The sequence below is a fragment of the Pholcus phalangioides genome, unplaced genomic scaffold, assembly GCF_987345545.1.
Source record: "Pholcus phalangioides strain wild (caught in Gottingen) unplaced genomic scaffold, Ppha-v1.0 ptg000027l_1, whole genome shotgun sequence".
NCBI classification, from domain to species: Eukaryota; Metazoa; Arthropoda; class Arachnida; order Araneae; family Pholcidae; genus Pholcus; species Pholcus phalangioides.
The window spans coordinates 12,586,008-12,610,073 of NW_028301617.1; the positions used below are offsets into that span (position 1 = coordinate 12,586,008).

The 24,066-nt window shown below is 41.0% G+C and overlaps 1 protein-coding gene across 4 annotated transcripts in view; it reads right to left on the reverse strand.

Annotated features, from left to right (window-relative positions):
- The window catches only part of LOC149068456 (axin-1-like), a 60,702-nt gene that overhangs the window by 28,502 nt on the left and 8,134 nt on the right, over positions 1–24,066 (reverse strand). The window contains exon 1 of one of the 4 annotated variants that reach the window (XM_089251939.1): positions 7,281–7,933. The exons of the other annotated variants lie outside the window; for them this stretch is intronic. The gene's annotated coding sequence lies outside the window, so the exon portion shown is untranslated. Of the gene's footprint in view, positions 1–7,280; positions 7,934–24,066 lie in introns of those variants that run through there. 4 annotated transcript variants of the gene reach the window in all.

Below are 24,066 nucleotides of genomic sequence, written 5' to 3' on the forward strand. Positions count from 1 at the left end.
CCCTTAGCCCGCAGACAAAATGTGGCCCTGAAGGTTATCTGATGTGGCTTGCCCCCCCCCCAAACCTAATTTTGTAAAAATGAAGTAAGCGGCACATTTACAAATTGCTTAAATGACCCGTGGCATAATCCCAGATCATTTGAGTGGCCGTGACACACTTTCAGGTCACTGAAGTAGGCCTCAAAGACCAATTAAGTAACCCACAACACAGTTCCAGAACACTTAAATGATCCATGGCACATTTAGAGATCCCTTGAGTGACATGTGGCAGTTTTAGAGCACTTAAGCGGCCCCCAATGCAGTTCTAAATCACTCAAGTCACCCGCGGAACATTCCCAGATTACTTAAGTGATCCGTGACATAATTACGGATCACTTGAGTGATGCGTGGCACAGTTCCAGAGCAGTTTAGCGGCCCGGAAACATTTCCAGAGCACTTGAAGGATCTGTGAGACATCACTAAAGTGTCTCTGTAAGGGGGACTTATCAATAGGGAGAATGCTAGTTCAGGTGCTCAATAAGTATCGAAAATTTTTTCAATTTTTGGCGCACCGAATAAGATGTCACACATTAAGAATATTTCATATATTCATAAAGGGTGGTTGATGACGTAAGCATTATCCAAACCCCCCTCCCCCTTGTCATCAAAAGTTAGCAAATCAGAAACCCCAATCGATTCTAACTTAATACTTGAATAACCCCTTTCTCTAAAACATAGTCACCCAAACTTTTTGTCCCATCGCCCCCTTCATCAGAATTTTTCCTTTCATCGCCCCCCCAACTCAAGTAAACCCATAGGATCCTATGTTAAATTAGTAGCTTCTATCGCCCCCCCCCCCTTTGGATCATTCCATCGCCCACCAGGGGGCGATATTGCCCACTTTGGGAAACACTGCTCTAAAATAATCTTCTGAGAAAAATTGAATGAGTCCTAGCAACTTGACACTTCTCCCAAAAAACAAATATCTTTGACATTCAAATATTTATTGATGCGTAAATAATTAAAATATGAATTCTTATTTTATCTCTTATTTACTTTTATTACATCATACAAGTTAAAAAAAATCACATTATTCAAAATTTCTTTATATAACAGAAGTATCTGATTTAAATCGGTGATTTTTAGAAAACAATCATGTGATTTAAATCGAGATTTAAGCTGCCATTCAAATTGAGCTAACCTGAGCAATTGTTCTGCGATTTATATAAAAGTTTTTGGTACATTCTGCTTTGGGGCCTGAAACCTCAAATTTTCATAAACATATGTAAACACAGTAAAAGACGTACAAAACGGAATGCCAAGAGACTGAAATAATATTCCATTTTATAAAGGGACTGAATAATATTCCATTTTATAAAGGGGCGCATAACCTGTGCCGTCAAAACACATGAACACACCCTGGCATTCAGGGCCACAACTAGATGCTTGGTCAACCAGGGCAGGCATGCATTTTGGCACCCCCCCCCTCATAATGTTGAAGGAGAGGTTAAAGAGTTGAATTTGCATCCCCTCTAGTCCAGCACCCAGACCTGCCTGCACCCCCCTAGTTGCGGCCCTGTGGGCACTGCACGTAGTCCTCACGAGAAGAAGTCCTCAAAAAAAAATGTGTGATCCAGTTGAAATTTTCTAGAATTTGCAAGGTAGAGCCTTAGAAAAACCACTTGGCCCGGGGACCCATGATGCTCTTAAGATAGCCCAGCACATCACTAATTGAGAACAAACTATCTTTTGATTCTGTTCACTGCAGGTTTCCGTTCTTAGTGTCTGTCTTTCTCTTAGACAGATTTCGCTATATATTCATACTATTTATATATATTTGCTATCAACACTGAATAAGCGCCTGCATGTTACATATTTGTAAACAAATGCAAGACAAGAATTTGCACTTATGTTATGTTTAATCAACAGTCATACTCAAACTTGTTGGTCCCAAAGCAGAATGTGCCAAAATCTGCAACAATTAGTGCTATTGCAGAACAATTTGGAAGAATTTTAAGAAAAAGTTCAAAAAACACTATTACATGCATGGGGTTTTTTACCGCAGAACATTTCCAGTCAGCCGAGGACTCGTCACAGAATAGTGCTAAACATTCTGTTTTGGGGGCTTGATGGTATAATAACATTTAGATTAAAATGTGGCAATTATTCTTTTATCAACTGTTACCCAATAAGTATGGTCCTGTTTACATGAGCCAGATTGTTAAATAATGGGGTGCATATTAACTTGATTGACAACTTTTTCCCTCTCGCATTGAAAAACGGGAGAAAAAAGATTTACACAATCTTCTTTGGTGGGATCTTGGGTTTCACACCCCCCTTTCCCATAATCCTTTGCTTTTTTTTTCTCTGTTGAAGAGTGAAGAATACCAGGATTTTCATTTCCCATGTGAACAGGACATATGTGCACTCATATGTTGAGAGAGAGAATCAAATTTTAATAACTTCAAGGCTCTTCTTCAAACTCATTGACTGACCAATTTTAACCCTTCAAAAAGGCAATGACAAGATATCTCGCCTCCATAAAAACCTACTATTTTGGCATTGAGAAGCACAGAAATTTTGTAAAAATGATTTCTCAATAGAAAAGTTTTCCCTGTACCCTTTAGTTCGTACCAGGTGAAAATCCCAAGAAAATTTACTCAATTAAAAAAAGATATGGCATTTTGAAGGGGTTTCATGATTTCTATCTGCCACTTAAACTTCTTTTGCAAATGCATGATCTGTAATACTGGAGGGGGGGGGGGGTGTTTGTGTTGCCCTCAGACTGTACACAGATAAAACTTTAGGCCACAACACCAATTTTTTGGCATTATCTGGCATTTTACAAGCCCTGACAAATGATGAAATCAACTTTCATACAACTCTATCTCTGGTGTATTTCCTTAAATAAATTTCAAAGAAAACAACAAAACTGCACATGCACATACAAAATGTTTTTAAAAGTTTCTTTTTTCACTTCAATTCAGATTAAAAATCTGGCGCATGCAGTATCAATAAACCTTCAGTTTACATTTCTGACTCTGGTCCCTCTTGAGGCCCTGGATGGAGTCGCCTGAGTCTCACGGAATGGAATATGAAAATTGGTGAGATTTTCTGAGATCAATTTAATACTGGGTCTCCCACAAATTTAAAAGAAAAAAATGTTAGGCATAGGCCAAAGTTCTAAGGAGAACCAAGATTTTTTTTTTTGTTGTTGCTGTTGAAAACATCATAGGCCTATTGGATTTTTTCGCGACATTGAGTGACCCCTTTTCGTGCTGCAGCAGATGCACACATTGTTTAGGATGTTTCCCACCTTAGTACGACTTATTTTTTTGTTCCCAACTTCAACTACTACTTAACCATACACGCATCTCGTACACATTCCTTCGTAGAATTTCAAACCAACTGGGTACACATTGGAAAATGTGTACCTAACTAACATTCATCAAAATTTCCCGATTGCAAGGTTTTTCATGACTATTTCTTTTTGCAAAATGTTAAAAGTGGAAGCTACAGGATTTCTAAAGCTCCAATTTGATGGAACAAAAAAACTACAGATTTTATGGATTTAAAAGTTAGCGAGTGGCCTTGTTGAATCTAACTAAATCAAAATATATATATATATTTATGGTTGAAAATCTCCCCATATTGAAAACAGTGACAAGAGCCAAAGATTTCTGCAACCAGATAGACCTCTAATCTCAAAGGATCACTACTAAACATGCCCCCCCCAAGGGTGGGGGCTGATGGGGCTCCAGCCCTGGGGCCCGGGACCATTCTCATCATTTTTTGTTTTTTTACGCTATATGTTCACTGTAGAGCAACTCGTGAAAAATCTGGTCTGGGGGCCCTGCTCCAGGATGCGGTGGTCATGCCCATATCCTGTGAGGGCCCCTAGGCTGAAATATTTTGCAGTGCCCCCATCCCCCAAGGCAGATACATTGGGGTCATTGCTACAGTTAATTTAAGTGAAAAAAGAAAAGTTTTAAGGGGAATACAGTCCGGGGCTGGAGCTGTGTCGAGCCCACCCTTGTAGAGGACTTGACATTAATGCAAGTGCACGAAATAAGTGATTTCATTCTCAAAGTTTCTATAACTTTATGAACTAGCACCTGAACAAATTTCCAGTTAATAGATAGCAAGATCTGAGGACTGATGGTTTCCAGAATAGCGTTGGCTTACTAAATAACATCATTGAATGTTTTGTCATTTATTTAATCAAACTGCAACACAAATTACATAGGGTCCCTGTCAAAATCATCAATACAGGTAACACACACACAGCCACGCAACGGGAATCAAGATACACAGACAGCAAGCGAAACTCAATATGGCCTAAGGCCGGCACGTATCTTTAATTAAGCCCCCCCCCCCCGAACCAAAACCAATCAGCCCTACACAGGGCACTTCAACAGAAAAATAAAAATAAAAAATTCCCGATTTGTTCCAGCGCTAATCTCGTAAGACAACGCATGCGCGAGAAAAATAACATCTTCTCCCCCCCCCCCTCAAAATCGGGCCGAAAATACATGACACGGTAGGCAGGCAAGACGTGTGTGTGTGAGAGAGAGAGAATAACATAAGACCCCAAAGGCGCGACCGGTGAGGTGAAAAACTACAAACTCTCGGCGTTCTTACAGTAATTATAGGTTAAAATTGATTTCCAGCACATTTTTTTCCACCATACATATATAAACGTACGCTATCACTATCCACTTCTCTAGCGCCCCCCCCCCCCCCCCGCCACGTTCCGAAGAGAAAATATATATACATTGCGGGAGAAAAAGAGAAGAAATAAGCATTTTCATGGCAGCCGTGGGGGAAGAAAAGGCGGGAAAATAAGGTGGGGATCTCTCTTCCCAGGCGGTACCGGCTTCCATAGGCCAGCATTTATAAAAGAGAGGCGATGGAATGGTAGGCAAAATAATAGTAGGTTGAGAGGAGCATATAGTTTTTTTTACGCCATGCGAAAAAATAAATAATATTTCTTTTCCCAACTTGTGTCAGAAGTAAAAGGGTCACTTTTTGGACGACGATGCCTATATCAGCACCGAGCCCAAGTCACTGCCTCACTCACAAGGAATCCAAACAAACACAACGCCAATTTTTGTTGCAACGCCAACGAGAAAAAAAAAATTCCAAGCTTTTGATACCGCGAAATCCTACGTATCCTCATGAAGTTTATCCCATGAATTTATAATCACCTGTTCATACGGTCAGAACTCCACATAACATCACACCACCTACGGTAGGACTGGACGAATCCCAAAAGAAATTTAGGAGCCAGAAAAAAAATTTCAGGTGCCCCAATCTTTTTACCCGGAAAACGTGTAAAAAATTTTTTTCTCAGGGCCGTATCTAGGGGATTTTCGCCCCCCCCCACGCAACTTTGAAATTCGATTATTTTATAACGGTTTTCTTTGTTCCCATTCACAGGAGTAAGCAGAATTTTCTCGAGGGGAGGGTCATTTTTTTCCCTTCTGAGGGGGTGGTTTACGTTTTATCCTGCAAAATAACTATAATCTTGGCTCGGGGGGGGGGGGGGGGGGGGAGTTAGAATCCCCTTGCGTACGCCAACGTTCCCATTTACAAAGGCACCCCCTCCATTTTGTGCTGCTCTCAGCGTGCAATTTAGTAACTACGCAAAGAAAATTTTAGGTGCCAATACCAATTTTTAGTCGCCATGGGGACCTGGCGGGTGGGATTTGTCCAGCCCGGCTCTATGAAACAGAATAAAACTGACAACTCCATAAGCGAGGAAACTTGCTTAATTTGCTGCAAGGACCTTGAAAATCTCACGTTATAGATGTAGTAACGTTCAAGTTGTTGACTTTATACCGAGGTCTTACTTTAGTTGGAAGCTTGCAACCCCCCTCCCCCCCCCCCATACCAAGTCATGAAAAATCCGAGGGGAAAAAATTAGATTCGATCTAAATTTCTTTTAGGGAAACCTAAAATTCTTTTTTTTCTCTCGAGATAAACTTTCCCTACACGCATTTTCTTTCAAACTTAATCTCTTCCCGTGTTGAAAGACACACTGCCATGAAATCAGAATATTTAGTGTCATTCTTAGAGAGAGACCAATTTAACAATCATATAGTATTGGCGCCCAAAAATTGATTTTTTTAATCGACCTGGCACTTGTCAAGCCATGGATTATGCCCCACGGGTAGGTTTCAAACAAAATTTAACAACCGATTCACCGAACTAAAAATAAAAAGAAAAGGTATGGACTACCGAACCGACTACAGCCTACAACACCCCCCCCCCCCCACCACCAAAATATATAAATGAGCATGTGAAACGTCAAGAAATCGGCTGATGTTGTATGACTGCTATCGAGTTACTCAAATTTCAAATACTTTCGCCTGTTCCTTCAAGCTAATGACGACAATGACCCTTAACAATATTGCTAAAAACAATGTTGTATTGGTACGTACGCTCAATTAGGGTAGTACACATTGGCGTACGTTCTAACCCCCGCCCCTTGAGCCAAGATTATAGTGTTATTTCGCAGGAAAAAACGTAACCCCCCCCCCTCGAGAAAATTTTGCAATTTTGCGCAAGCCTATGGTAGTACCTACTGAAAAAAAATTTCCCGTGGCGATTGGAGTTGAACAATGAATGCGTTTTTTACATCAGGTTTTATCCCACGAGAACACGGGAAAGGTACTTATGGGCTCAATGACGCAAAACGTATTTTTGAGACAAAAGTGACAGCATATTTCTTCAATCTTGGAACATGCACAAAAAAAACGCGCAAAATAAAGTATCAATATTTCTTATTAGATAGACTGACCATAATTAGGTTAGAGGGATAAGTAAAATGCTCAGTTTTCATTATCGTTAACAAATTCCTGGGCAAATTTTCTAAAGTGAAAACTATTACTTTATTCTGATTCCCTTGTCCAAACTGCTCATCCGCGAGATGATCCTGTGCGGCCCCCGACAAGGTAAAAATAAATTATCAAATTAAAATTAATAATTTACGAGATATAAAACCAAATGTGATTATTTGAGATATTTTCGTCCCAACAGAGGAAAACTACTTACATTCATTACTTTAGTAGCGAAATTAATATTTACTATGTTATCACCATACTGCCCTTTCAAACACACAAATTGCTCCTAGCTTATCGCATGGGCAATTGTTCCCCCCCCCCCTATTTTTTACGTCATTTCGTTTCGTCGGTCGATGAGAGATCGATTGCGTAATATATTATGCATGAATAATCTCATGATTGTCACCACACATCCCATACACGGGGCAAGGAAAAAAAAAAATCAACAAATCTTACCTCAATCGTATAGTTATCCAAACATAAGAGAAAAACATTTAGCCATGAGGCACGTACACACACACATCATCGGGAGTATCCGAGAAAGGGCTTTGGAAAAAAACACTATTTACACGAGTTCTGGTAATGAATGAACACGAAGACGAGGCGCCAACGCAGCTTTGCGCCGAAAATCCACACGGACATTCCTCAAATCACAGAGTCGAAAAAACATCAATCGGACCATCACCGACAGAGAGAAAAAGCCTAGACCATGCTTTTCCTCGTCGACGACTGTTAAATGTTATTTTTACTATTATTCTCAATATGTGGGACCACAAGACAGAACGAAAGGGTTCGACACACACAAGTTAAAAACCATTAAAACGCAAGAGCCAAAATTACAAAAACGAGGTTACAAATCCTAATCCCACGGGGCAGCAACGCCAAGAAAAGATGTCCGACAAGGAACGAGGAGGACAATATGAATAGAAAAGACATTCCAATTCCCCCCCCCCCTTTTCGGCGAACAAACGACAAGAAGGGAGTGGCACAAGAGTAGGTACCACCACCACGCGCCGCAGGAGGCCCCCGAGCCGGTCTTTTTTGGCCATCAAGGAGGACCACATGTGCTTTTTTTTTTTTTGACGGGACCTACAACAGCCAAGAGTGTTGTTCTGCGAGCTTCTTTCTTTTTATTATCGTCATCGGTAGGATAATCTGCCGCCTTTCTGCCATTCATGCTAAAATACAGTGGAATACGCCTCCAGGTACGTACGTACAGTGTTCGCCTGGAATGCATTCAGCCATTGTGCTACGGACAACAAACATCCCGAGAGTGGAGAACGACAATTAAGCTCCTATTAGGACAGAAAAAAAAGAAAAGAAAAGAAACCTCTTTATGAGCGGAGGAAACAGACGGAAATATTCCCGGATGGCCGATATTTCACAATGGCCAAGACATTTGAAAACGACTTCCCTCATTCCTAAATTATGACCATCTGTCACACAGGACTTCGTACAGCCCCGCCAAACGCACATGGCCTGAATACGTTCAATTCATAAATTAGGGGGGGGGGGGGGGAGAAACATAATCGAGAGGTGCCTAATTAAACCTGCATGTCACCGATTGCAGCGGCGTCTTTTGAAAAACCAGCTCAAGGCGTTAACAAGATTCTTCCGATAAATACGCCTTTCATTTCCAGCCTTTCCGGGGTCTAAATACCGGATATTCACTCCAGATGCGTTTAATGGCGGTCAAACATACTGCTGGCCGATCAAAAATCAGAAACTGCGTGTTACATTAAGTTTGATTACAGGAGGCGTAAAGGCACCTAGCCTCCAGAGAAACAGAACCATTGGACAGGACAGACTCATATCAAGTATCGTTGTAGAGAGATTTCACTGTATTTCTGTGTACGCACCCATCAAATATTGTGGTACAGCAACTGAAAACGAATGACTAGCATTAAAAAAAAAAATCCAGTTAATTCTAATCTGTGCATCTGGCGATAGATGATAGATTGTGAACGAAAGGATGAATCCACAAGAATATAAAATACGAAACTTCACAGAAGCCACAACAGGCAAATCGCCAACGATGTGTCTGAAAGAACTAAAACTCAATAGTACACTGCCGATAAAAAAGATTATGGTTGTCTTATAAAATCGTCTACCGTACTCTTTTTAAACGTGTATATTGTGGTGTAATTTACGATCCCTAGGAGATATATATAAGCTATTTCATTTATTAACAACCCTATTAGAGGAAAAACTCCCAGTGACACCACAACTAGAATTGTCTCTTACTAAACGATACTGGCGTCCTCTTGTCGAAGCAGTTAATCGACGGTGTATTAATAACTCATGGTCCATCCTATCCATCCAATTGAAAATTTTAAACACTTTGATCATATCTTCCCGACACCCGCGTTCCTGTAATTTGAACATATTCAAGAAATCAAGTCTTTCTTCATAGCTCTTCTGTGCGCCCCCCTCAACCAAGTCTATGCCCCTCTGTAGGTATGGTCTCCAAAACGTTACGGCATACTCAAGTCCAGGACGAACGAACTAAGCCTCGACTCTGGTCCGAAAAATTCAACACAACCTCGATTTAATGGTTTAAAAAATGAGAAAAATAAAAACATTTCTGACCTTCACAACACCTCACGGGAAGGAGAAGAAAACGCACATAACTCAGATTGTAAACATGCCCCCATGCAAGAACATTCCAGAAAATAAAATGAAAAAGAAGCAAAGGAAATCTCTCGGAGGTGACAAGACCGAAACCTTCCCCAGACCTGACCAAATCAATTGTGGTGCCATGTAACCTATTATTAAAGTATAATTTACACGTCTGGTTGCCGCGGCAAGAAAAGGGGAGACATAGGTGGAACGGCATAAATGCTATCATTTCGTTCCTTCCAGCAGCACACCCCCCCCCCCCACCATATATAATAATCTCATACCTTTTCTTCAACCCTGCACAACGTTCAAAAAAACTTCCTTACGGTCTGGGAGACACATACAAGCGGAGAAGGGAAACTTACACATGCATGCATGCATTACCTTCCCATTCCGTTCTGTAAAGACGATGAGACTTCTGCAGCACTTGAAGAGGGGGTTATAACATCGCCACCCCTCCCCCCCTTAATGTTAGATGCTGGAAAAGAAGGGCAAGAAAGAAAAAGCTATATAACCCCCCTCCCCGTCTTTCTCAAGCAAGTCCACGGTGAGAAAAGAAAAAAATAAAGAAGGCACAAAAGGCATCACTGTTACAACAGAAGGGTCCTTCTTTAGTACAATTTGGAAGTTTTGTAGAGAGAGAAAGAGAGCACGGGCCAAACGGAAACATCATTGAAGAGGTGGGAGGACTCTTACCAACAGAAGAGAGAGAGAGAGAGATTGGCTTTCTCTACTTACATACCGTTGAGATTAGTTGATGTACAGAGAGAAACATGGTAAAATGTCGGGACGGTTACACCACGTCTTCAACTCCAGATTTAGGATGCGATCAGTTCAAAATCGAATTCTACTCCGCGTGTGACTTTCGAATAACTGCATCAAGAACAAAACCTCCCCCCCCCCCCCCAAGCTTCAATTCTGGATTCCCAACTGGGAGCTTGCAGGTCAATTGGGCAGGCTGGCGTCTGAACCAGAAGTTTCCAATTTATTTTTTTTAAGTGAACCTATCTCCCCCAACCGGATCAGCCGTGGGCACCCTTAAGGAAGTGGAGCCACCCAATTTGGATAACACTACCTTATATATATATATATATATATATTATATATATATATATATATATATATATATATATATATATATATATATATATATATATATATATATATATATATATATATATATATATGAGAGGCCATAGGCGTACCCAGAATTTTCTCGGGGGAGGGGGGGGTTACATTTTTTCCTGTAAAATAACACTATAATCTTGGCTTGGGGGATGTTAGAACCGCAAACCTTATTTTTTACACTATAAATTAATTCAAAAACGAAGTATCTTTCGGCCTAGAGTCCACTCTAGAATGTGGGAATTATGTGATTATACATGTGGAAACTGTGTGTGTGAAATGTGTATGTGTTATTGTATAATGAGAATTCTGCATAAACGATGTTTCTAGTCACATCCATCAAAAGTGATAAACATGCCATACAGTGCGTCTAATCATGAGAGTAAATCAATGTTGGATAAATCCCAAGCGCCAGGTCACCACGGCGACTGAAAAATTGGTACAGTATTGGCCCTAAAATTTTCTTTGTGCAGTTAAACTGCAGGCTGAGAGCAGCATGAAATGTTTGGAATGTATAAAAAGCGTATCGAAAAAGTCAAAAGCGGCGAGCACATTATTTTGGACCTCCTCCTTCGAGTAAAAAAAAAATTGGCACCTAGATTTTTTTGCGATTTGTCCAGCCCTGGGGTAAATACAGCCGACCCCGATATAACGAACTCCAATTAGAATTTTTTTTTTTTGAAGTCCGTATATACGTACATTTGTGTTATTCTCAACTTCAACATTTCGATTTTGCTCGATTTAACGAATAAAAATGTTGGTCTTATTTGATTCTTTAAATGAGGGTTAAATGGTTTTCTGCGTTTTCAAGCCTTTCAGAGGCATTGACGAGATATCTCGTTTCCTGAAAAACCTGTTATTTTAACATCGACAAGCAAAAATATTTTGTTAAGTCGATTTCTTAATACACGTTTCCCCTTTTTACGAGTTTTTACACCTGCTGAAAATCGGAAGAAAGCCTACTTAAGGCACTTTTTTTTAAAGCACTGTGATTTTCACAAAAAAAGTGGGGGTTTGAATCAAAATACTGAAACAAGGAAATCCAGTGAAATTTCTGAAATATATCTAAAACTTTTTGGGCGATCACCTATTCACTTTACGTGCACATCCTCGATGATTCGTCCCTACCCCTGTTATAACAGCCTATATCGACTTATACGGGGTCTGTTAGAAGTTACTAATGAGTCCACGGGATACGTTTCGGAACCAACCAGAAATTACTGCTAAAAATACAGTCATTGGCTATAGCCATGGTTCTCAAAGTGTGCTCCCACGTCTCCTAGGAGCGATGGCAACCTTTGTCAGAGGCGTCGGGGGAGAACTGGTGACATTGATGTGTGCATGTCCAGTGCTTTGAGGTGGCTCTTTAAATCATTCTGGGCAGCCGTGTAAAAACAGTCATGTAAAGAAAGCCACCAACGGAAAAAATGCGCCAACATAACTGCTGGGCAATGATTCTCAAAGTTTTGTCACTCGCGAAATAAAAAAATTGTTGTTGAAGCTTAAAACTTTCCTCGTGTAGTCACTAAATTGCAGGCTGAGAGCAGCAGAAAAAGTGTGGAATTTACAGCAGCATATCTGCCAACATTAAAGAGGGTCACTATGAAAAAGGCAAAAAGAAGCATTATTTGGGAAGGCCCTATGTGTTTTTTTTTCCCGATTTTGCCAGTCCAGCTGTTGAACACGGGCATTGTTTTAAAGCCTACGTAAAAAATGAATATTGGCTTCAAATATGTCAAGAAACGCTGCTTCCGACGCGATCGATATTTTCTTTCCCCCTGGAAACACTCAAACCATACACAGCGTGGGAAATAAAATCAGAAGAATTTTCTAGGAAAAAACCAGGACAAAGAAAAAAAAAATCGATCTCACCAATAAATGTACAACTGTATCGAGTCAAGAGACGCTCCACTCAGCAATTCCAGGAGCGAAACGTGCTCGTTCTCCTGGAAAACTTTCGGAGAAGCGGGATTTCCTGGGAGTCTCTCGAACGGACGATCGTGACTTTTTTTATTTCCAAACTCCACCCTGAGGATATGCTATAATGACAGGGAGGAAGATTTTTGAAAAGCAATACCAAGAACTGTATGGAACAACAACGAGAGAGGAGTTCGTGTTTTCAAGTGGCACAAACGAGGGGCAAGAGAGAGGGGGGAAATTCTCAAGTGGGAGAAGGAGAGGCTCTCATTAAAATCTGGGGTCCATTCCTCTATAATGAGGGGATCTCGCGTCCCCGTGCAGTACACAATTAATAAACTGGACTGGGACGGGAGCTAATCATTCTGGAGAAGGACGGGAAATACCTTGGAGATGAATTGCATGCAGCGACATCTATCTGCCTACGTGAATGGGAAATCTCAGCACTTGAATTAATGACATCGAAACATCCACAATTTCGACATTTAGTCATTATGACGCCAAAATAAAAATGGATGAAAGTAAGGAGTAATAATAAGCCATATTCATCAAGTTGTGAATACCCTTAAAAAAAACCTGGCGTCAGGGCAGTCTTAAGAGCATCTTGGGCCCCCGGGCCAAGTGATTTATCTGAGGCCCTGCCTTACAATTCTCGAAAAGTTCAACTACTTCTCATTTTTCTGTGGCCCCTCTTCTCATGGGCCTACCTTATATGCATGTTAAGCAAGCCACCCTCGTTATGAAGATTGATGACTAGAGCCCCGAAGTTCAGCCTAAATGCCTTTTTTTTTTTGCCTATTTCAAACTTTTTCGGTAAAAATGCATTTTTTTAATTTTTCCTGTCGGTTTTTTTCCCTGCCCATTTCCACATCGTTTTATGTTTATTCGTGAATTACAGAAGCCGTACTCTGTAAAAATTAGATATACAGTCGAAGCTCGTTATAACGACACCCCACGTTGTATCGACCATTCAATTATAACGACCGGTGGGCGAGAAGTCCCAAATTTTTCAATACGACGACTATAACATACGTTCACCTTTAGTCCGTTTCGCCAGGACGATGTGGGGGGGGGGGTCGGTATAACGACCGTTGACTCTATTTAGCATTCAGAACACATGAAAACATACATCAGAACTTCAGAAAAAGACGCTCTTTTTGAAATCTTCAAGCCTTAGTACTGATTCTTATCAGAAACACCCCCCCCCCTCCCCGGCCTCACTCCCAGACCCATTCACACGCGAATCCATGCAAATGCTAGGCATACGTGACCGACAGGAGACTTGAGCACAGATGACAAAGATGCATTGCCTTTCCGTGTCTCTGTGTTTTACACACATATTAGTAGTTTTCAAAAACCGCGTAAGACTTAGAATCTCGAATTGCAAAGAACACAAAATATATAAAAACTAAAAATATAAAATGAATAAAAGACAAAGCAAATGTAGAATATGAAACTGGAACGGTTCGAATGCAGTGAATTCCGAACATGCATGTTTTAGTGTTTTAATCCGTCAATTCGTATTATTCTGAGATTCTCAAAGTTTTGTACGTTTAGGTTTTATATAAGAGTTTTAACGTTTTTGTGTTTCAATTTGATATATTTGATATCTTTCATTTTGCTTTCAGTGGTTCTCCAATGTTTGGAAGCCCGGCTGATTTCTTTTTGGGTGGGAGGCCCGGTTACACACACACGACCAAAGGCGCCGGCATGAAGAAAACATTGGGGGGGGGGGCGGCTGAAAATTACTGGTCGTCCCGTATATACGTGACTCAAGCACGTACGCAGGACAGAGGGTTTATTACATTGTTTTTCGGAAATTATTCGGGGAATGAGTCCTCTTACAAAATTTATTGTGGAGAACTCAAATGGCCTCAGCCCCTAGGTACCGGCGCCTATACACACGACTAATGGAAAAACGATGAAATGAACTAATCACGGCCCGGTGTGACTGATATCAGCGCTAAGTACCGGGCGGCTGGGAAACAATGCTCCAGCTGACGAGCGATGTGGATCCCAGCGGAAGCATGCTTATGGTGATCGGTGCTCGTTCCCGATTTCGTACTCATGGAGGAAAGCAAGGCCCCCATTTTAGAAATTTCAAATAATCTCAAGAACCTGTGCCCACTTCACTGTTGATTGCAATGGCACACCTCATCCTGAAAATGACACGACTAATATTGCAACTACGTTCAACATGAAATTTATAATACCTAGAATATATATCGCGGCACCTCTGAAAGATCTCGCGGCTCACCGTTTGCGAGTCACTGGCATAGATGGTGCTCGCGACGACTAAAAACCACCGCTGTCTCAAGTCATCTTTTTCTAAATCCCACCAACAATCAAGTGAATTCGTTCGGAGAGAAACCTGCATTCCCTACATTAAATTAATTTTCTGAACACGAAGCCTTTGGACAAACTACCAAAAATATAGGCCTTTAGCAATAATTACAAATGGACAAAAAAAAAGTTCTTACACCTCTAGATGTAATAAAAATTGAAAGAAAAAGCGCACGGTAGGGCAGAGAGGGGGGGGGGGCGTCGAACAAAATGGCCGAATCACCCCTCGGGGAGGCTAACCTTAAAGAAAAAGAACCCATGCTCATAATAATTGGCCAATGCTCCATTCATGACACCTTACAGAACATGGAGACATGGCAAGGTAATGTGGGGAGGGGGGGGGGGGCAAGTAAGGCCCAGGTAAGAAGCAAAAAAAAAAGCCACTACCGCGGCTAATGGGAGGTGGGGGGGGGGAAGGGAGGGAGAAAACTGGCAAAGAGGATTTAGTCACGCACGCACACCTGGCAGGGCCCATAATAGCAGTGCGGCCCGCCTTTCAAGAGAAATAAAAAATGGACGGGAGGCCCAATCATAGCCGGACTGCTCGATTCTGTGTGATGTCCCTTTCCCCCCCCCCCCACCTTGATGTAAACCTGTCGGCCATTATGCAACACCTTTCTCTATCTAGCTTCTTTTTTTTTTTCGGCGGCCTCCCCTCCCCGGGCCCCGAAACCGACTATAATGTGGAAAAATAAAATGAAAATAACCGACACTTGAGTGAGAGAGAACGACAATAAGAAAGACGCGATGGATGTGGTGGTGGTGGCAACGTGTGTGCATGTTCCGGCAAGAGGATCAGACCGGACAACACATGCACGTTGGCCGCCGCATACATTTATTATGGAAATTAACGAAATGCATGGGATGTGGATTTCCGCCCCTCCATGTCATGAGAGAGAGAGAGAGAGAGATGTGATTTCTTAGTTGGTTTTTTTTTTACAAACATCACAAGAGCGAGATGATTGAGATGGAAGAGCTGCTCGAGTGCACACGTGCCACAAAAAAAAACACCACGAACTGTATATCGCACTGCATGGCGCAACGTCCATAATGGATCATGTCGAGAATTCTTATGTATTTCATGAGATCTCTCTCAATGGCCGGTGAAATATAGACAGTTGACCAATCATATTTCTCACGATCCCGATCTTTTCGTCTAGAACAGGCAATGTTCAACCCTGTTGCTCGCGAGCATAGCGGTGATTCGGCTCGTTGTGTTAGATTTCGTGCCTGAGAGAGATTGTTTACTAAACACCTAGATTAAACCATCCCATTAAAGACTGGATTTAAGGGGGTGTTAGTTTAAGCACAGCTTTGCCAGTTGCCATGTAGCCAGGGTTAGAACTTGGTCGAGGCGACGGGGGGCAGTTATTTCCAATAAAACAGTGCATTCATTTTTTAAGGCCGGCGTTACACACAACAGAAGTTTCATAAAAGTTTTGATAAGACTTGAAAAATTCAACCAATATGCCGACATTAACATTATTTCCGAATGGCGCTCAACCTGGGAATTGCCCCTCAACTTCTCAAAAACTGTTTTTATGAAAGTTACCCATAAAAGAATTCCCCACGATTTCCCTTACTTGATAAACAACTCTAAGGTTTCCCATTATAAATATCTGGGCATTATAATGGGAAAAACTGGTGGCAGGTGGCAGCACTACACATAACAAGCATTACAGAGAAACAAAAAAAAACTTCACGTCAGGTTTCACTACACGTACATGCACATTCCCGCATGTACCGATTCGTTGGGGGGTTCCGCGGGGGCGGGGTGCATGTGTGGTGTAGCAGTAGTAGGTAGGGCCTCCAAAAAATGGCTCGGGGATCCATGATGTTCTTAAGTCAGCCACCTCGTTGGGCAATTTGCCTGTTGTGGCGTTGTATTTGTATGTATATTTGTATAATCTCTTCCGATCTCCGCTGGAATCTTCACGTTGATTATATTTTTAATATAAATGTCTTCAAAAACTCATTTTCCTTCGCCGTAACCTGAAAAACTCCACCCGTCATGTCCGTCACTTGTGCTACTCGACATATATTCTCCCTGCTCTCTCCTATGCCTGTGAAGCATTGGGACCCCCCACACCCAAACCAACATAGACAAATTAGAATCTATCCAAAATAAGTCCACTCGCTTCATTTTTAACTGTTGGTCTTCATCTGTGTTCATATCGGAACTCAAGCGCCAAGGGGTAATTCAAGTATTAGGTCAGCATCGATGGGGGGGGGGGGGGGAATTTGCTGACTTTTGATGACAAGGTTGAGGAGGGGTTTGAAGGTTGCTTACGTCATCAATCATCCGTTTTTGAAGATATGAAGTATTCTAAGCTGCTGACAAAATTTTGCTGACGGGGGAGGGGGTGAGTGTTTCGCTGACAAGAGGGGAGGGGGGTCAAAAATGGCTGAAAATCTGCTTACGTAATACTTGAATGGCCCCCAACTTAATATCCAACCGCTCTCTTCTCTTCGACCTATCTCTCGTTTAACTTTTCTTTATAAAATCCTCCATGGGGCACTTCCAACATTTTAATTAAACCTTCACATTTCTTTTGTTAGACTCATCATTCCCAAATGACAGAATCATTCCCAAAAATTACAGCCCATCTTTGCCTCTTCAGATTGTCACAAATTTAGCTTCTTCCCAAGAACTATTATCGACTGAAACAACCTACCACCAAATATTGTAGATTGTACTACGATTTCAGAATTTTCCTGTTCCATCAATCGTCATACATAACTTCCGCATCCTCTTGTATAGGCCTCGGCCAAACAATATTGAATAAATAAATACGCGTATCGGTTGCATTCGAATCTAACCAATAGGCTTATTGGTTGGTTTACCCTTCAAGTTATGTAAAAAATGCTTTACAAAACTTGAAAAAAAAAAAAAACAAGAGATAAGTCAATTTTGGACGAGGCGATCAACTTTGTCCAAATAGTCTATTGGTTGCATTCGCTCGAATGTAACCGATACGCTTATTGGTTACGTTTTTCAAGTTTCATAAAAAAACTTTAAAACTTTGGGGCCATTCAAGTATTACGTAAGCAAATTTTTAGCCATTTTTGACACCCCCCCCCCCCCTGTCAGCAAAATTTCGTCATCAGCTCTGCCCCTCTGATTCCTAACTCATATTTTCATAAACGGTGGGTTGATGACGTAAGCATTATCCAACACCCCCCCCCCATCGATGATGACGTAATACTTGAACGGCCCCTTTAATACTGTAATCCCGGCCTTACGAAACGTTCTCGATCGCTATAGTACTCAATTGTATAAGAAAAATATATTGCAATATTTTTGTAGATTTGATTTTTCCCACTCCCCTTCTTTTGACTTAATAAGCGTTCCAGACTGTGCAACGAGGAGATCTTGGCAACGGGATAAGTCCGGCGGTAGAGTTTTGGCGTTCATTCATTCATGCCCCACGCCAATTCTAGTGGAGGGAAATCACCGTCACATAAACATCAACTTTTACGACCGAGGGGGCGTAAAAATTAGACCCGTCTCCCGAAAAAAAAAAAAAATTCATCTAGTTTAACTTCATGTAGGTATTATTTATATGGTGCTGGGGGCATAAGTGGTGCCCGTGAAGGGTTGACGACCGCTGATCTGCAATGCATATGCGAATATCCGAATCCACTTCGGCTCAAAGCAATGGTGTCTAGACGGGTCAGTCAATGGGTCGAAAATTATATCCCTCAATCATAGTACATATATACAAGATTTCTAACATAGATATTCGCCCCGAAGGCAGAATGTTTCGCATTGTTCTGCAACGAGCCCTCAGCTGACTGGAAATGTGTGTTTTTGCGGTAAAACACAACACTGTTTTCTACACCTTTCTTAAAATTCTTCCACACTGTTCTGCAGATGTCGGCATATTGTGCTGTGGGGGATATTCCCAGGGTTTGAAAACTCCCGGGCGCCAGGTCGCCATAGTGACTAGAAGATCGGTGAAACTTTTTTATACGCTAAATTGGAGAATTATGAAAAATTGGTCTGTTGTTTCGACTTCGAATCGTGGTGAGTGTTTTTGTCCACATTATTATCCTTCGAGAATCGGATCTAAGATTCGCAGTGCTCTTCATTAACACAATAATTAACATCTATAAGTCGATTTTTAGGCAGACACACGACAGCAACGAACCATGGCATGTAAAACAACCTAAAATCACAAAATTTTCTACTCGACACATTCACACACACACACCATACAATAACTATTTCTATACAACCCTTACACTTGCGATTCGGAAAGCCACGTTGGCAGCCAGTTTTTTTTCCCCTGTCATCAGACCTTTTCAGAAACTTTAGCCAAAGAGGTTTTTTGGCATTTCGGTCATTCTGTTCGGTGCAGCAGTGATCATTCGTAGATATTGTTTTTCTATAGGTTATTATGACACTTTGGTCAGGTTTCTGGAAATTATTATAATTGCACAAAGTTCCTTTTTTGCACCCCTGGAACAAGCAGTTACCTTAAAGTAGATCCAGTGCCGCCCTTAACGCATGGGTCGAGTAAAGGGACCTCACGAAAATTACATCTAGTTCGGCCCTGAGTGTATCATAATTTTGGCTAGTTTGGAATCTTCTGAAATCAGGAGGGACACGGGGGGGGGGGGGGCAGCTGACCAAAAATGTTTAACAGTAATTTAAAAGTAACATTTCGGTAAATAATTAATATATCTATAGAAAATGCCTTTTAAGTGCTGTTTCAACCACTGTCTGTTAATTTTAAATGAGTTTTTACAGTTTGGTAACCCTCGGAAACCGAATTTTTGCCCACCCCCCAAAGGCTGATCTTGCGTACGCACGTGCTCCTCATAAAAGAAGTATTTTTCATTAATCAGAGCGTATTAACGAGTTCGGATGTTCCCTGGTATCCTTTTAGCACTTAAAATTTATATGCACTTCAATCAATTTGTTAATTCAAAATTTTTTTCAAAAAAGGTTGGTAACCGAGAATTCTCTGGAAGAAATTTATTGTAGTGTGAGGGCGCCCCCCCCCCCAAAGTCAATCCTGCGTTCGCCCCTGCCTGGAATTACTCTTTATATTCCCGGAATATTATACAATGCCCATAAAGAATATTATGGCTGTCTTATTCTAAGTATTTTGGATAGCCCTCGATTACCCCCCCCCCCCAACGAACTGTCTACATGCAGGGATGTGTTGTATGTATATGCGTGGCCCAGAGTTGTTTTTTGGATTAGGGATTTATGCTGTCGGAGTTGGGTTTGTTTCGTGTTATGCTGGTTACTGCCACCTGTCTTCCATGTTTTGAAATGAGATGGTGAATTCTTGCATTTTCGTGCCATGTAGCAAACAAAGGCCTGCGAATACTACACCACGGTCGGATGACGGCAATAAGAACAGAAATGTTTGTCAACAAGGGAGGGAGGACAGAACACCTTCTAGCTTCCTTCCTGCATTGTCTTGCAGCCTGATAGCGATACAGATGGAAAAATTTTAAGTTCGGTTAAACACTTTATTTATTTATTTTTTGCGCATTCTGGAGCGAGTGTCCGAAGTCCCGATAGCAGCGACTTTCTTTCCCATATTATGGACCAGTGATGGTAACCTCGTCAAGCAAAATTTCCCTTTTCACTAAATTTTTCCCACACATTCCGAAAATTGTGCTGCCGTCTATCGGCGGAAGTATGTAATCAAGTATTTTACACTAGAAAAGCATTTTTTGTTTTGCATTTATATACTATATATTGTTATTTGTTTGCTGAACTCTCAAAATTTCCCACAAACGCCAAGAAATTTCCCGTGTGCACCAATTTTGGCCAATTTTCCCCACGAACATGGGAAATTTCCCACGCGTCACCATCACTGATTATGACATCGGTCCGTTCCGTTTCTTGCATAAGTGACAACAATACCCAAATGATAACATTACCCGCGACTCTAACAACAAGCGGCGTCGACCGTACGTATAATAAGGACCAAGAGAATCTCCGGGATATATAGGCTATACGCATTTTTTAGTTATCATAACTAGCCCGGACGACCCCCAGCTGGTTACGAGGAAAAAGTAGATAGATAATAGACGTTTCTTTTCTTTTTTATATTTATTATATTTTCCATGGAGAATGCAAAGGCAAGAAAAACAGAGAGCGAGCGGCTTTCTTTTCTCTGGGCTTCCTGCCGGGGGGGAAGGGGGGGCCCCGCCGTCGACGCCTTTTCTCTTCTTCAAAATGCCTCCTTCCCAAAGTGTGTGTGTGTCCTTCCTTCTTTCCCAAGAGTGCATGCACTAAGTAAAAGAAAAAATAAAATTCAAGAACCTCCTCTTCTTATCTATCCCATGCAAGACGAAGGGAAGGGAGGGTTCTTCTTCTGGTAAGTAGTATAGTAGCACCGTCCGTACACACAAGAAGGAGAGGGTCCTTTCTTTTTCGTTCACTATCTTTGCCCCTCCCGACACACTATCACCAGACAGCACTCAACAGCTGCTGGTTTGTATGTATATGCGCCTCTCTCTCTCTCTCTCTCTCTCTCTCTCGCCGTTCTGAGAAAAACTAGTCCCTTGCTGGTACCGTCGGGATCGCTTTGATGATTTTCGGGGGCAGCTACAGAAAAGATGGCTTTTTTTTTTCTCTCTCTCTTTTCGAGAGAGCAGATGTATGTACATGGGATATTGAGGGATGGGTTCGGTCTCTCTTCCTTTTTTCTTTAAGAAAGAAAAAAATATCCTTTTTCGGTATATTTTTCTTCTTTTTTTTCATGGTTGTCCGATTGGAAATGCGTGTCAAGTTGACAGGAATGTCTTCTCTTCAGAGAGAGAGAGAGAGTGCTACTTCTTTTTTTTTTGCTCTCCCTTTATGGATACCGATCTTTCCTTTCGGGGTTTGGACCACGTGTGGATTCAGGCTTCCCTCCGACAAGGGGGTGCACAACCTCCGACCCGCGGGACAAACGCGGCCGGCCGAGTCATTCCATCCGGCCGGCGAAAAGTGTTCTGGTAGGAAAGTACCCTTCATAAAAATACGGGAAATTTGGATACACTAGGGACGTTGTCAATTATCGCAAAAAAAAAGAAAAAGAAATACAGTCGGATCCCGTTTTAACGAATACCGTTACAGCGAAAATCTCGTTTCGAACACTTTTTTAATCCCCAAAATAAGTTTACATAGGAACAATGTTAGGTAACCTAGAATTCCTTTATAACGAAATTTCGTTTTAACGAAGTGATTCCTCCGGTCTCTTGGCGTTCGTTATAACGGAATTCGATTGTATGTCAAAGGCAAGTAAAGTTGCCCATGACAGTCAAAAAAAGAAAATCATCAAATGCAAATTAAGTTGCCAATTACAGCCAAAAAAAATTGTCGAAAGGCAAATACAGTTCACAACTTTCGCAAAAAGTGCTGAAAAATCACCAACGACAAGAAATAGAGGGCTATTGCAAGTCGCAATGGGTAAAAATGTGATTCCCCAAAAAAAAATTCACATGTTTGGCAAACGTGCAAGATGAACACATCTATATGACTTTAGTTTCGTGACTTACATATCATAATTAACCTTAAATATCAAAAATTTGAATAAGCCTAGTACAAAACAAGGGAAAAAACGGGACTACATAAAAGTTGAAACGGACAAAATTACGGGAATGTCTCGTAAAATACTGATCATATGCTCACCATGTACAGCGCCAGCGCCGTCTTAAAGAGCATCATGCGCCCCCGGGGCCAAATGATTTTTCTGAGGCCTTCCCTGACAAATTTACATGCTTACTCTCAAAAATTTCAAACAAATCTCATTTTTGTGAGACAAACAACACCCCCCCCCCCCGCTCTTCGCGCGGTGAACGGGCGGGCCCACGCGTTAAGACGGCACTGACTGTGTATACAAGTTTTCTGGCCCGCGGACTAAAAAGGTTGTGCACCACTGCCTTCAACCAATGGATTCTTATGACGACCGCCTCAGTACAGTCTTAAACTGAATTATTATGGGGAAAGAAAGTTTGGCTTGTTTTCATTGAAAGTAATTTTTAACACGTTTTAAAGGCAAATTAATTGTCTTTGAAGAGTGTTGAAATTTGTTTGAATTAAACACAATTGGATTTTCAACCGGCACAAAAAAAAAGAATTTTGACAACTAATTATTGGGCTAATAACACAATTCGATTAGCTAGTTCAGCGTTTCTAAATTTTTTTTTACCCTTGTTCTAGGAAACACGTTTATCATCCATGTCTTAGGGCAGAGATTTCAAACGTAAAAGCTCTTTCGCAGCCCTCGATGGCCATGAGGCTGAATTCGAATCACATTCGGTTATAACGACACTTCAGCTATAACTAGGGTTTTTTTTTAATTTTAAAAAAATCGATGATTTTTAAGATTGAAATCAATTTTTTTTTATTTTATTGATTTTTAACAAAATATATATATTTAAATCAATTTCAAATTACAATTCCAACTGCGAGGAATAATGCTAAATTTTATAACTTCCGATGCCGCGTTGGGAGTGTGGAACAGATTGCCACCAGCAGCGCCGCCATAACGCATGGACCAACCCGGGCCCTCATAAAAATAAAATCAGGTGCAATTTTCTAGGATTTAACCAGGTAGGCCCTCCAGAAAATCACTTGGCCCGGGGTCCCATGATACTCTTAAGACGGCCCTGGCCACCTGAGCTCGTATGTTCATCCACATATCACAGATTCTGCCACTCTCTCAGCACTTCTGATCTCTCATAATTTTTACGGTGCTAATTGCTAAGGTTCATCATATTGAGTTGTATTGGTGTATATATGCTTATTTGTATGTTCGTGTTTTTCTTCTTTTTTAACCTATTAATAGATGTCATCTTTCATGTCCCCCCCCCCCCTGTTTGCGTTTGTTGTGTGTAATCTTTTTATTGTTTTTACTGATTTCGCTGCTTTTTCCTATCAGCTCTATTGATTATTTCAATAATTTTCATTCATTTGAAATGACATACAACACGACTTTTTGATACTTTCATTTTTATTTTTTTAAATTACACATATATTTTATGTGTGTATATTTTCAACTTATACACGTTCATATATTGAATTTTATTTGTGTAGGCCTATAGCCCACATGTTTGTCGTATGTTTGGGAAATTTTTTTAAACTGATTTATTCTGTCATACATTATGCATTCTACCTTTGCAGATGTTCATGTAAGAGAATATGTTATTGCTTTCAACTGATATTCTCTGCTGTTCTCTCCAATTTTTATCAATTGTTTGAATTGTGCACCTGTGAAGTTAGAGC